Source organism: Clarias gariepinus, chromosome 11 (assembly GCF_024256425.1).
Source record: "Clarias gariepinus isolate MV-2021 ecotype Netherlands chromosome 11, CGAR_prim_01v2, whole genome shotgun sequence".
Taxonomy (NCBI): domain Eukaryota; kingdom Metazoa; phylum Chordata; class Actinopteri; order Siluriformes; family Clariidae; genus Clarias; species Clarias gariepinus.
Window position 1 is genome coordinate 21,053,988 of NC_071110.1, and position 15,699 is coordinate 21,069,686.

Here is a 15,699-nt window from a genome sequence, read left to right on the forward strand (position 1 = left end):
AGCCGAGCCCCCCGTGCAGTGTCTTGAGAACACCTTGAGCTGAGAAGAGGATGACTAATCCAACTGCTGTTCTGCTAAAGAGCAAAGCCTTTCAAATCACATTTTTAAGTAGAAAAGGTCACTGAGAACACCTTCTACATGCATCATAAAGCACAGGTGAAATACATGGCGAAACAGCTGGCAGCAACTTTGATTATAAGCACTTTGTCCAGCTAGGCACAAGATTTTGGGTAACAAAAGAAAATCTTCCCCATGCTGTCTTATAAATTATATCTCTAAAATACAGAATATTTAAATCTGTTAAAATATTCCTGAGTATCCAAAAGTAGCATTCACAAGAAACAGCAGTGTATTCAATTTTGGGAACAGATGTGAGAGCAATTGTGCAGGCTAAATAAAATCTAAAAGTATAAAATATAATCTTCTTGAAAAAAAAATTCCATGCTCGATAACAAAGTGGGAAAACTCATACATGTAAAAACAAATCAAACAGAAATATCTCAGTTATAAAAAACACAACTGAGATATGTTTCCACTAAGAAACAATCATATAAAATAAAAACAGACGATTAAACACTGAGTAAGCTCTATGGAGAAAAGAAAATCGGTAAATTATACAATAACAACAGCACAAAATATTCTAACAAGAGAAGCAAAGTAATTCAAGTCTTCTAGCACCTCGCATCAACATCTCTATAGTGAATGCATCTTTTAAGCTCAGCCCTTGCACCCTGCTTCATCTTACCCATTCTGATGGCACTCCTCAGGGTACTGCAGTGTCCCGTCCTCCTCTCCACTGCTCCAATTTCCCTCCGGCTGCTCCTCTGTTTCCCTCTCTGGATCGGTGCCCTCCATTGAACAGAAAAGAAGCAGGCACCGGGCAGCTCAGCCCGACCGCCTCCTGTATCAGCTCCTCTCCCAAAGGAGCATGGAGCACAAGTGTTAAATCCCAGGCTGGTATTTCAGCAGGTAGTCACTTGTCTGTGCTCAAATGAAACTGCAGCAGCTGCGAGTTCATTAGACGAGCTCTGTGATTAGAGTAGATCATCCTCTGCGGTTCAGAGTGTAGGTGCAGTAATGCCTCAAGACGAGCAGCTCCGTAGTGATTTGCGAGTCAAGGCGCTCCCATAAAGCACTTATGCAGCACACAGTGCCTCTTGAGTCACTATAACCATTTCAGACAGCTGCACTTACTAGAGGGCTATCAAGGGAATCAGCGTCACGTGAGGTTCAAGACACATCCTCACCCTTACATAGGATTTAACAGATGTTTCATTGTTTTTTTTGTTTTTTTTTACAAAGCCTTCAGGGGCTTAGAGACAACATATCTTTAACTGGATAACACTTTTAGTGTTGTTTGCTGAAAACATTGCTATAAAACGTTTTCTTTTCTACTCTGGATTGCAGATTGCAACATATACAAGATGCACTCATCAGCAGTCTGATGTGTCTGAGCTGTGATGTATATTGATGTGGTGAAATCAGAGTAGTGCACTTGCAAGTGAATGCCTTAATAATATGTATTCCTTGTATTTCCACACAGATAAGGAATAAACCCCAAACTTTAAAATACATCCATGAAACAGGAAAATCTTAACCTGGACATGATGATGATGATGATGACGATGATGATGAAGATGCATTCCTAGATTTTAAAAAAATGTTACAGGAACTGATTATTTATTTATTTTGCATTATTTCTTTCTGGAACTAAATAAATCGATAAATTCATAATGAATCAAGCGTTTCAGAAAGGAACAAGTGAACCAGTGTGCGTTATGGTTTGGATTTACAGTAAGCATAAATGAATCACACAACAGGTGCTGGAGCTCTCAAATGAAAGGTTTTGCCACAGAGGCGTTTCTGAACACTGTGCATGAACTTTAGGGATTTTTTTTGTATGAAACAAATTTTATTGCACGTATTTATTTATATTCAAACTTTTAAATGCTCACCTTTAAGAGTGATATGCACGGTTTGGAAGTGATGCCCGCTCAAATCCGCTCCGACATCCGATTTAACTGAGCTGTGGGAGAGAAAAAAAATGCACGACTGAGAGATAGCTGTCCAGTGGTGTGTGGGTTTAATGCCTATTCCACTGGTTCGGACGGCATGAGTCAAAACGCGTCCTAATTCCTGAGCGTCAGCGCAAATCGATCGGTTAATCAGCTTCGCGTCAGTTCCCGCGGCTCTCCATCATCACCGCCTCATCAGCCGCGCGCGCGACTCGGGTGTTGTTGTTTTGTTGTTGTTGTTGTTGTTTCCTCCCTTTGACCGTGGACAGGTGAAAGGTGTCTCAGGAAAGTCCTTCTCACCAAACAAAAAAAAAAGGTGACTACTAAAACTCGGCGGAGGGGAAAACTGCGAGCAATAAACACACACACACACACACACACAGGAGTTTTGTCTAACGTTATGGATGCGCGCGCGCTGCGCTGCTGCTGCTTTCCCACGGTTACCTTCACAGCTAGCATTAACCCATGCCTGGCTCTTACACCAGCATTACCGGGCTACATGATGGGTTTCAACACTACGCCACCGCACACCCTTAGCAAAATGATTACATTAATATGAAATGACTTGCCTACGTGTCCATAGGCAGACAGAAAAGAAGCAGTACCCTATATGTACACTATTTATAGTCCATGCCTAATGAATGCACAGAACATAGCCTCAAACAGTATGCAACATTCTGTGGAGGTGTACTATTCAGTCAATTTACCCCATATTAGGTAGACATGTATCAGTCAAAATGATGTGCTTAAATAGTACAGCTCACTCATCGTCTATAACGCTTTCTTCTATATACACTATGACAGGGGGAGACACCAGGAGACTTGAGGTAGGGTACATCCTGGATGGGGTGCCAATTCATCGCAGGGCAAACACACTCACATTCACACACTATGAGTCAATTTGGGAACCACACTTAGAATACCTGCATGTCTTTGGACTGTAGGAGGAAACCGGAGTACCCGGAGGAAACCCGCCAAGCACAGGAGGGAATTGAACACGGACCCTGGAGGTGCAGGGGGACAGTGCTAACCACTACACCACTACGCATTACTACAGCAACACAAGATAATAATACAGTACACTACAGTATATGCTGTGAGTACAGTGTGTGGGAACCTGACCATCACATGCATGGATGCTTGTTGAACATCCAGTTCCAGAAATTGCTAGTAATTCAATTCAGTTCAGTTTTATTAGTACAGAAATGTTAACATTAGATATTGTCACAAAGCAGCTTTAAAGAAATAAAAATGTGTGCTATAAGGTCAACAGTGCAGCTGCTTTAATATAAAGTACACTTTGTTGTGATTTACTGCAGACTGACAGAGATTTGGGTATATACCTGTTCATGCCTAATCAGAGTAATTGCAGCCATAAGTCACAAAGTAAAAGACTTTTGGATTAAATGCAGGCCATCTTCATGCTTGCAAAGTAGAACTATAATAACCTGCAAAGATTGAGCTTTGGAGCACATTTTGAAATGTGGCTGGGAAGATTTGCCCCTCCTGCCAAAAAATGTTAAGGTGATGATGTTGGACAAAGAGGTCTTGGACATTTTTTTTACTCTGTGCACAGGGTGCATACTGGAACTATTAATCCCCTAGTTCCAGTAAAGCTATTAATGCTGTACTGTACATCCAATACAGTTTTTTGCTTTTAGCTTTGTGTTTAAAAAACTAACATGAGTATGATGATGATTACTGTATGTATCCACAAATCTGTGTATTGTATTTAGTACAATCAGTTGTTGTGTATGTACAGTAGTATACCTACAGTATGTCAAATAATTTGGTACGGAAGGAAAGGAAAGTATCCACAAAGGAAGAGCCAGAGCAAAGAAATGAAGAGGCAAAAAAGATTGTTTGGTACTTGCTACATACAGTAGATAGACTGTAGGCCACTTACTTAAAAAAAATTATCATTTACAAACCAATAGTATTTTATTGGGGCAGCATGGTGGCGTAAAAGTTAACACTCCAGGGTCCGGGTTCGGAAGATAAATGAATATAAATGAATATAAATGAATGAGTAAAGGGTATTCTATTAGAGTGACACGGTAATACAGCAGCTACAGTGTACTGTATTTATGGCTCTTTCAAGGTCAACCACTATGTGTGTGTCTGTGGTGCCCTGTGATGGGGTGATGGTCCCAGATGTGTTCCTGATGTGTGCTCATTGTTTCTTTAACTTTAAACTAACAAAGAGGAGAAAATGTATTACTTATTTCTCTCAAAAAACTGTTAAATGAAATGTTTTCATTCATAATATGTGAACTTGCAGAATATATCATATAATCATATATCTAATTGTTTATTGTTTTTTTTTACATAATTGCAAAAATATTTATCATCAATAATGTATAGAATCTGTCTCTGCCACAAAGCAAGAGAGAAAGAGAGAGAGAGAGAGAGAGAGAGAGAGAGAGAGATGGCTAAAGATTGAATTTCATTCAAAAAATGAAGGTAATTTAAAAAGGTGCTTAATTGCCATTTAATTGAGCAAAGTGAAATGCACAGTTCTAGTATTGCACAGACTCTATTGAAATCTGAATGTGGGTCAGCATGTATTCATTAATCAGCATTAAAAGAGAAGTACACCAGCCCTATGCATCACCATCTAAAGAGTAATTTCTCTTCTTAGTGTTTATTCATCCTGAGAAACCCTGTTCATACGAGAAAGGCTCATAAATCACCAGACTCTATTATACATCGCTCAAACATATTATTCATTTGTTTAGCTTAATTAGCTTATCAAAACAACATTTGTTGGACTACCTGTCAGTACAATATGATAATATGGCGAAGGCTTTTACCAATTAGTAAAAGGCAAGCAAAGACATGGAGAGAACATTCTAAGCATATCAGCCAGTTGCACAGAAATGTGCAAAGAATAATTCTCTCAATCACTAATACACACAGAACAGCAGTGTGATGATATGATGTGATAATTAGAATCCCCCTCACTTCTCAGCCACAGTGTCTTCTAAATGCTTCCACCAGCTGACTCATTTGCTCACTCACTCATCCACTGACACAAGTACTTCAGATATCTTTAATCACAGAGATGAACCGAATCAGCTGACCTCGAAATACAGTCCTAAAACCGTCTGACAACTGATGATGAGGACAAGTACACCGTGTATAAGGGTAAATATGTTCTATGGATTACTAGCTATTGTAGGGAGCACCTTAAGGAACATTTTATTTTATAACTATCTGCTTTAACTAAGTACTAAATGAAGGTTTCTAAATAATTACGTATGTGAAATATTTTAGTCTAAACACTTGTTTTTTTCACTTTGTATCATGTGTAGAATAATGAGAAATAAAGGATTTAAATTAATTGAAACAGCAAAATGTGGAAAACTGAAATAGGACTGAAAACCTTCAGTCAATTCTATATAATCTACATAAAAATACCAACAAGTGAAGTGAATACAATCGACTATCTTATTACAGGAGCACATGTCAAGGAATGGATGTATCTAACATCAAGTGAAAAGTTGATTCTCAAAGTTGATGTGATGAAAGCAGGAAAAATGGGCAAGTGTAAGGATCTAAATGACTTTAATAGCAATTTGTGATGGCTAGTCAACTGAGTCCCAAAAGTGGCAGCTTTTGTGGGGTGTTCCCGGGGATCAGTTTTATATGCTTGACAAAAGTAGTCCAAGGAAGGGCAAATGGGCGGCAAAGAGGCAGACTGGTGGGAGTACCCTTGCTGTCCCCTGTACACCGCTGAAAGTGGCTAAGATAGGCATGTTATTGTGAGAATTAAACCACATACCAGTGAAGGAAGGTGGCCTGGTCTGATGAATCCCGTTTTCTTTTCCATCATGTGGATCCCTGGATACATGAAACAAATGGCAGAAAACAAACTGGCGGAAGCAGTTTTACATTTATGCGTATTGTATCAAACTATCCAGTGATTCAAATTTAAGGTCAGACTGTTCTTAGCAATTCTAGTCATAATGCTATCCAAGGATTTTGATTATGACTTATACTGTATGTGGTACCATCCATAGTAATGTCATCCACAACCTAGATTTTTAGGCTATTCATGGAGGGAACAGGAGGGTTGAGATCTGGTAACTGTGAAAATGAAAATGTAATGATTTACATAATTTTCATCAAACCATTCAGTGATTTACATTATGCCATTATATGGGATGGGGCCATCCACTCCTAAGAATGCCTTATCAAAGGACAAAGAGGCAACAATTTCTCATATATATATATATATATATATATATATATATATATATATATATATATATTCAGTCACCTTTCTTCGTGAAATATTCCAGTACTATTTTCGAAAACAAATTCCTGTGAATACAAGGACTTCGCTAAACTGGAGAGGCAATGTTAGCACTCTGATTCTGTTTAGTATACAGTGCATGAAAGTAAGAGTGCTATAAATGAATTATTGAAAAATGAGGATTCATTAATTCTTATTAGCAAAGTGTCAAACCAGTACACCCAATCACATTAGATATGAACCAGAAAAAATGCTCTTATAGTAATATGGCAGTTCATTTGTACACTACTTAACAAACAAAAGGGAATGGAGAACACTTACAAGTTTTAAGGTATCTGCCAAACAGAAGATAAGCAACACAGACGATTGGCAGGTGCAATGTCATCCATTACAAGCTGCCAATGCTTAGGCTCTTGATTTACTCAGCCATAACACTCTTGCCCTGAGAATTACAACCGGTGCCAACAGCATAATGTATTTTTTAAAAGACAGCTCTGCTCCAGGCATAATTTGGGTTTTGATGGAGAAAAAAAACTCTAAAAAGCAGTGCTAGGGACCTTGATGGTAAGCTGATGAGACAGGCAAAAATTATGAAACATAAAAAGTTGTTGCTCGTAAGTATTATTTCCAAAACGTTTAACTCCACTAAGAAGAGGTGTTTTTTAAAATTACATTGGCACTGCAATAAAACTATGACATTATAATTTTGAAACAGGATATGTAGCCAATGTTTAGTTCTCACAGCTAGGCTTTCTTTTTTTTAATTAAATAATTTTGTATAATCATGTTTCAACCAAGGAACATTTTATATTACTCTTTGCTTATGGTCTTATTTTATTTCTGATGAAAACTTAACAAAATAAACAGATTTTTAAACTTCATCATCATCATTAACCATCCATCTACATAACTTGTCTTTTGTATGTACAATACAATAATAAGATTAAAATATTAACATGTTTAATACATTATTACATTCATGTTGAGACTGTGCACATGAAAACAATATAATGGTAGATTCTGTAAAAATGAAAAGATTCATAAGAAGCTGTTAGGATCATGTGCATGTGCCTGGTGTTGCTTAGATTATCAGGGCAGCAAGTTTCTAAATAAGTTTAGCAGCCATATGGAGCCAACATAACTGAAAACACAATATACTGTATACAGTAGACTAAACAACCATTTTCAGTCTTTAAAAAGCTAGTTGTTAACCAAAAATAAATAAATTACATAGTGGCTAGTGAGGAATGTAATTGAACTTTTTCTTGTGATGGGGAAAATTCTTCCGTTTAGTCATGTTTTAGGACTCTATTTATTAAATTTTTTTTTGGAGTTATTTATTACTTTTGTAGTTATTTACAACTGTGAGCAACTGTACCCAAGAATAAGCAATTTCCTTCTCATTTCATTCAAAGTTCTTTGAATCTTAAATCTTGAATTGCATATACTGTAATAGACCATATATATATTTATTTTTTTGATAGGGAGCCCAAACTGAATATACCTGATCATGGTGCGTTTTAAACTTTTTTGATAATTATTATTTATTTATTTATTTAATTATATTTGTGTGTGTGGGCGGTGGGGGGCGGTGGGGGGAGGTGGGCTTAGGCGCGAGGGTTTAGGGTTCAGGGCAATAGTAACAGCAAATAACAACATCAGATTTTTCCCGCCATGAGCCCAGAACAAGATTTGGTGAGTCTGAGCCCATTATATCATCAGATAGCTGCACTTGGCTGACAGGAGTGCAACCTGATGTCTGCTGCAGTTGTGGCTTATTTGTCATGTGCATGCTGAGATGCATTTCTGCTTATCGTGGTTGTAAAAATAATTAAATAAATTATATCTGGGAATTTTCCTCTGACTGTTGCATGAAATCCTTGAAGATCAACAGTTTCTGTACTACCCAAACCAGCCCACCTGACACCAACAACCATGCCACAGTGAAATTCACACAGATTATGTTTTTTTTTTTCATTCTGATGTTTGACGTCAGCATTAACTGAAGCTTTACACCTGTATCTGCATTTATGCATTTGTATTTTATGCAATTGTATTGCTGCCACATGATTTGCTGCCAGGTGAGCTACATAAATATGCTAGTGTACAGGTGTTCCTGTAAAATTGAACGACAAGTATACAGATATACAGTATCTACATATGAAACCAATGGGGTTCAAGGGTAGGGATACAGCATATAGGACCCCAGGGTTGTAATGGATTAAACATTAGGCCTAAGAATTTGCCCAAAGTAACTGGTACGTAGCTGCCCAGTGGTTCAGGTCTACATGGGTAGGATTTTGGTGTGATACAAACACTTCTCAAGTCTTTTCCTATTGCTATCTGAAACATTGTTATTTTCTTAAGTTGAGGACGGCTATCAGTTTCGAAATTATATATTTGGACAATTTGGAGATATTAAGGTATCTGCTAAATGGATACTAGGTATTGAAATGAATATGTTTCAGTCCAGTCAACTCCTTATGTCATGGATGTGATCAGGTTTAATAACTAAAACCTAGAACTTGTTTTAGGCAAGTTCTGTTTACAGGTTGTGCAACATTGTTTAAATTATCAGGTGGCATAGCAATAATTCTTACTGTGTATACCCAGAAACTAGATTCTGCTCTTTTTTGTTTACGTTATTGGGGCCTGAAAGTAAAAGTTTTCCATCCAGGTTAGCTGTGTCTAAAGCACATCTCACTGTCCAGTCAGAAAGTAGAAGAAGTTAGACATCAGTGTGGAGAAGCAGAATGTCTGGCCTTCATCCCATTCTCATTTAAGTAATTGGTTATGTCCAGCTGGCCCAGATATTCCTATTAAGCAGTTACTTTAGTTAGGCTATTTCAGTGTTGGCAGGTGACAGCGTTCGGGTTTTGGCACCCTTTCTATTGAAATCTGTGGAACAAAGCCTGGCGTAACTGCCCCATGTGTTCACACAGCTGAATGTTTGTGATCTTTTAGCCTGAATGCTAAAACCTACAGTTGTATAACATACAATTCTGCTTTGCATAGACCAGACGGAGAGGAACAGTGTGAATACTCTGATGGCAGGATCACTACCTGAACATGCCAGAAACGTATCCTCATAGAGCGTGCACACACACACACACACACACACACACACACGCACACACACACACACACAAAATAACAACCTGGTATAGTACACAGGGTTCTCTCCACAGGAAGTCTATTCTCACAGCGACAGATCCCTCCTTTTGGTAATGATGTTCACAAGCTTACTCAGGAAACCCTCTTGAAAATGGAATAACTCACTGTAAGATTGGTCCTACATGGATGGTTAAAAGATCACCATGAGATTCCTGCGAATAGCACTACATAGAAACCATGAAGCTGGCTCTGGTTATTCTGTTTTGAAGGACTAGTGTTGCTAAGACTGATTTTACTAAAAGAATCCATAACTGAACAGGCAATAATTTCAGTTTTATATAGTTTTTGTACCATAAAACTATAATGAATGTAAAAATTATTTTGATGCTCGTTCTCAAGCTCCTGTTAACAAAGTAGTACTTTTTACTACATAATAAAGGCTTGAAGATAAATTATTTGTCATCTTCATTTGTTTCTCCTAACATCTATTTCCTCCGGTGAGCCAATTAATAATAAATTAATATATTTTAGAATTTACACTCAGATTTTTATAACAATGGTTTTTGACCCTATATAATGTTAAAACTGATATATAATTTACATTTAAACATAAAGCATATTGAATTTGGCATTTTTATTTCCTTTATATTAGCCTGTTCTATCATTTTCTGATTTCCTACAAAAAAATCTGAAACCTGTAAGAGAACAGGTCACCCACATTTTCTCTCTATTTTGGTTTGCAGGAAAAAATGAAATTTGTTTTAAAGTAACCTACCATTCGTCCATCTCATTGAGTGTATATGGATAAGAATCTTTCTGATATTTAGGTGAAGTCCATGTGTATCAGAAGTGGAGTGCAGATAAAAGCTTATGCGACTAAAAGCTTTCCCTTTTTCACTATAAGCTGAAACCTCAGGATAACACGACTCTGTCACAAGGTCAAGAAACATTGGATTCACAGCTATGGGAAATCATACATACAGGTCAAGTTTTTCATGCACTCCACTATGAACAACAGGCACTATATCTTTAAAAGAAAGAAAGACATATAGTAATACAGCTGCAATATCTTTATATCAGCATGTAATGTCTATGTACATTGGCTTTAACCCTAAAAAGCTGAAATATGCAATTTTTTTTTTTTACTGTGTTGTAAACAAGTTTATATGCATAAAATGTGTGTTATTACTGTGCAGAAGTTATATGCACAGTACTGTGCAAACACACCTTGATCCACTCCTCATTTCTTCATACTGTGTTTAAAAAGAGCCAGAATTTCTCACTCACTCACTCACTCACTCATCTTCCATACCGCTTTATCCTGTATTCAGGGTTGCAGGGACCTGGAGCCTATCCCAGGAGGCTTATGGCACATGGCGGGGTACACCCTGAACATGTGCCAATCCATTGCAGGGCACACACACATACATACAGTACACACACTCACACCCTTATTCACACACTATGGGCAATTTAGGAACACCAATTAGCCTTATCTACATATCTTTGGACTGTGGGAGGAAACTGGAGTACCTGGAGGAATTTTCCTTTTCCTTCCTTTCATTGATATTAGCATTAATGAAAGAGTAATTGGTGAATGTTGTGCTTACAACAGTGAAATCAGAAGTGAAACCATACAGTGTATGTTGTTTAGCCAGTGGAATTTAAATAGATCTCTGCAGGGTAACATTTAACATTCCTTGTGTTCACCTCTATGTACGTGTATGTGAAAAATGTTGGCTTTCTTGTGTACGCTCTCATTTCTTATATACGGAATTAGAACTTGCTCTATGTGCACTTTGATAAATGACATCCCTGGTACAAAGCATGATTCAGAAAGCCATCAATTGTTACAAGAGTCCCTGAGCCACTAGCCACTAAGGCATGATCCATCTCCTAAATGTGAGTATCAGGTGTTCATCCTCAGTCCGCTTTTGTTAACAAACAGTGTGCATGACTAAAATGTTCTTCTGATGCTTTGTGAAGCTCCAGCGATACAAATAGCGCTTCTTTTGTTATATTCATATGCCTCCAAAAATCATCTTAATGTGGAGAGGTACAGGTACTGTGACCCAAAGTCGTCAAACATCCTGGCAGTAATGTAGAGTTCTTGCCTTAGGATTGTTTGTGAGGCTCACCCCTCTAACCAATCACAGAAGGCCACCGTCGAGAGTGAGACTACACAGTTGTGTATATATACATGAACAGTTTCAGACCTACTGTGGAAAGACTTCAGGTGGCATTATTTAACTTTCTGTTATGATTACCAACCATTTACATCCACACCAAGCTTCATTCACAAGCCACCCAGGCTGCTAGGGCTGAATCAATTTCTGTCTGATGAGTTGCACTATTTCAGTCCCCACTAAGTGAATGTCTTTTAGTTTTCACTAACTTGTTGGTTTCCCCTGGGCCTGGAGCTTTCAGTCACTTGTTTGGCATTTGCTACAGCTGCAGAGATGCTAACTTTAATGTATGTAATAATGTTATATGTTTTATTATATGATCTTATTATATTGTATAGTGATATAATGACACCGCTGGGGTAGTGGTGGCTCAGGCAGTTGAAGCTCTGGGTTGCTAATTATAGGGTTGGGTGTTCAAGCAATGCTACTGGTGGGTTACCACTGTTGGGCCCTTGGGCAAGGCTCGTAATCCTATTCCCATACAGTGCCTGGCAAAAGTATTCATACCCCTTGAACTTTTCCACATTTTGTCACAATTCAACCGCAAAACATAAATGGATTTTAGTGGGATTTTATTTAAACCAACACAAAATGGCACATAATTGTGAAGTGAAAGAAAAATTATAAATTCTTTTCAACAATTATTATAAACAAAATTCCAAAATGTGTGGCATGCATTTGTATTCAATCACTTTTACTCTGATATCCCTAACTAAAGTCTAGTGGAACCAACTGGCTAAGTCATATTCTTTGTGCCATACTCAGAGGATGGATTGAACAGTGCCCTGTGAGATGTTCAAAGCATAGAAGATTTATTTTATTTTACTTTTTTATAACCTAACCTGGTTTTAAACTTCTCCACAACATTATCCCTGATCTGTCTAGTGTATTCCTTGGGCTTTATGATGCAGTTTATACACTAATGTTCTTTAATAAACCTCTGAGGGCTTCACAGAACAGCTATATTTATATTATATATTATATTAAACACAGTTGGACTCTATTTATTAATTAGATGACTTTTGAAGGTAATTGGTTTCACAGGATTTTAGTTAGAAGTACCAGAGTGAAGGCAGCTGAATACAAATAAATTCTACATTTTTCATGAAATTGAAAAAGCAGAGTATACATTTTTTGGCTGACTGTGTGTGTGTGTGTGTGTGTGTGTGTGTGGCCAATCTTAATTGATTGCACATTCCACCAGTACGAGCAGAGTGTAAAGGTTTAATTAACAGAGTAATAGCACAGTGTTGCTTAAAATATTGCAATGCACACAACATTTTGGGTGACATATCAGAGTTCAAAAGAGGACAATTTGTTGGTGCGCATCATGCTGGCGCGTCTGTGACCAAGACAGCAAGTCTTTGTGATGTATCAAGAGCCACATTATCCAGGGAAATGTCAGCATACCACCAAGAAGGACGAACCACATCCAACAGGAGTAACTGTGGACGCAAGAGGAAGCTGTCTAAAAGGAATTCCCAGGTGGTAACCCGGATTGTATCCAAAAAACATGAAACCACAGCTGCCCAACTCAATGCAGAATTAAATGTGCATCTCAACTCTCCTGTTTCCACCAAAACTGTTCGTCGAGAGTTCCACAGGGTCAATGTACATGGCCAGGCTGCTATAACCAAACATTTGGTCATTTGTGCCAATGCCAAATAATGCCCAAAGAAGCGTACCACTGTTGCATGCCCAGAGTGAAGCATGGGGGTGGACCATTTATGGTTTCGGCTGCAATATCATGGCATTCCCTAGGCCCAATACTTGTAAATTACACACACACAGCTGCAACTTAATGCACCATGCATTTCTTACATGCATTCATGGATATTTTCTTTGAACATTATAAAACCTATCAAAGACGTTTTTCACTTTTGAACGGTTGGAAAAGGCAGTAACGTCACATTTTGTGCAGGCATGTTCATAATGAGGTGAGTAAAGTGCTGGGTGGACCAGAGCAGTGCATAGTGGGCACACAGAGGATTTGACAAAGCAAACTCAATGGATTTTAGTTACATGTTAGAGTTTGCTTGATTCTCAAAAGTTGCATTTTGTAGCTTTAAATGCTTATGTACTTAGGATTAAGTGATTAAACAACAACAACCTTAAGTGATTAAACAACAACAACAACAACAACAACAACCACTCCCTGGAAACTCAAAATAAATTAAAATACTTTCATGAAGAATGACAGTTTGTTTGCATTTGTTTAGAATATTCCTTAGGGCGCACATGTCAAAGTTGAGGCCTGCGAGCCAAATACAACCCATTGCCTCATTTCAATTCATGAAAATATTTAAATGGATGCTACTCAGCATTTTTCCATTATGTAGAATTCCCAGCTGTCCTGTAGTCCCGGAGTGGCTGTCCGTGATCTGCGTGCGACAGCATGTAAAGCGCAATGCGGGTGTGGCTGATGAAATAAAATTGAGAAAGATGAAGTGCTCATGCATTTTGAGTAGACACAAGCAGGAGCAGGAGCAGTGATGGCAAGAATTTAGAATTTGTTGATTTCACGCCCAATCTACTGTCAAACAATCTTGTTGATAAATTTATATAATAAAATTGCAAAGCACCTTTATGATTGATCGTTCTGCTGAAAAATTACTGAAACAACAACTAAAAGAGATCGACCCTTATAAATATGGAAGTAAGGTAATGACTTGGTCGATTGCTAATGAATATTTTTACATTGCAAATGTCACATGTCATATATACAGTGTACAATTAGCTGTAATGTATGTGTATTTGCATTCTACACATAAGCATTTAGAATCCTCGTAAAATATTTCAGGGGTCAGCTATGCCTTGAGAAATGGTGTCGTCCATTGATTGGTTCCAAATCTTTCAGGAGAGAATAATAGACATGCTGAAATAAAAATTGAGACACAGGCCTCCGAGTGGCGCAGTGGTAAAGTGCTCACCCTATCATCCGGAGATCGCTGGTTCACTTCCCAGGTGATGCTGTAACCTTTCACAGCCGGAGGCCTTGAGAGAGCTAAATTGGCTGAGCTCACTCAGCGGGGAGGAATGAGAGGTATTAGTGCTCCCACATAAATTGCACGGCTCTATGTTATTTGGGGCATCTGCAAGCTCGCACAAGCGGAGGGAGCGAATATCACTGACCTCCGAGTATGTGACGCCGCCCCAACGATGCGTGAGCAAGCAGTTCGAAAAAAAAGAGGTCGACTGGTGTCACGTGGTTCGGAGGAAACTTCTGGAGAAAATCGGGGGAAAAAGAATTGGACAGGACTACATTTATAAAAAAAAAAATAAATAAAAGTAAAAAATTGAGACACAAAGATAACTCTGTTTGGGTGACTAACCTTCCATATTCTTTGAAGTAATGACTTGTGTGAACTCTCTACATTTTTCTTAATACTATATATAATATCAGGGATACAGATATACACTGTATACAGTGGAACCTCGGATTACAAGCATAATTCGTTCCGGAAGCGGGCTCGTATTCCAAAACACTTGTAAACCAAATGTAATTGTCCCATAAGAAATAATGGAAACTCAAATTATTCGTTCTACAGCTGAAAAAAATAAATACATAAAAAGAATTAATACAAAATATAAAGTTAAAAATAAAAAAAATTAACCTGCACTTTAAAAAAAGTCAAAATAAATCCTGACAGATAAGTGTTTCCGTTTGTGCACGCAGGCGCTGTGTGTTGTGAGTAAAGGAGTGCGGTGTCAAATTACACACACACACTCTCTCTCTTGCCTTTACAGCCCCCCTACCACCCCCTCCTCCTTCTCCCAGCTTTCAACACACACACTCTGTCTGTAAAGTAAAACATGACAGGCTGATACAGAGAAAAAAAATTGATCTTTACCCTTTAATAAGACTTGCTTTTGCTTTATATGCGTGCACAAACACGCTTACAAACACAAAATAAAATGTTTCACACACACGGGTGGTTACAGTGTTATAGTAAACAATACACACGTGCACGAATGTTGATTATACCAGTAAGAGACGAGCACTAGGACCCAGAAGGGAAGACGATTACGTACAAATTCCGCAGCACAAGAGAAGGAAAACCGCTGGCTCAGTTGTGATCACGTGACGCTCGGCGTCAAAACAAGAAGCGCATGTGTAATATATGCT

General features: G+C 38.1%; 1 protein-coding gene across 2 annotated transcripts in view; it reads right to left on the minus strand.

Moving 5' to 3' along the window:
- The window catches only part of caln1 (calneuron 1), an 80,684-nt gene extending 78,537 nt beyond the window's left edge, over positions 1 to 2,147 (minus strand). Inside the window, exon 1 of one of the 2 annotated variants that reach the window (XM_053507481.1) lies at positions 1,956 to 2,147. The gene's annotated coding sequence lies outside the window, so the exon portion shown is untranslated. Of the gene's footprint in view, positions 1 to 745; positions 849 to 1,955 lie in introns of those variants that run through there. The other variant, XM_053507480.1, reaches the window with a different exon arrangement.
- Positions 2,148 to 15,699: the final 13,552 nt, after the last annotated feature.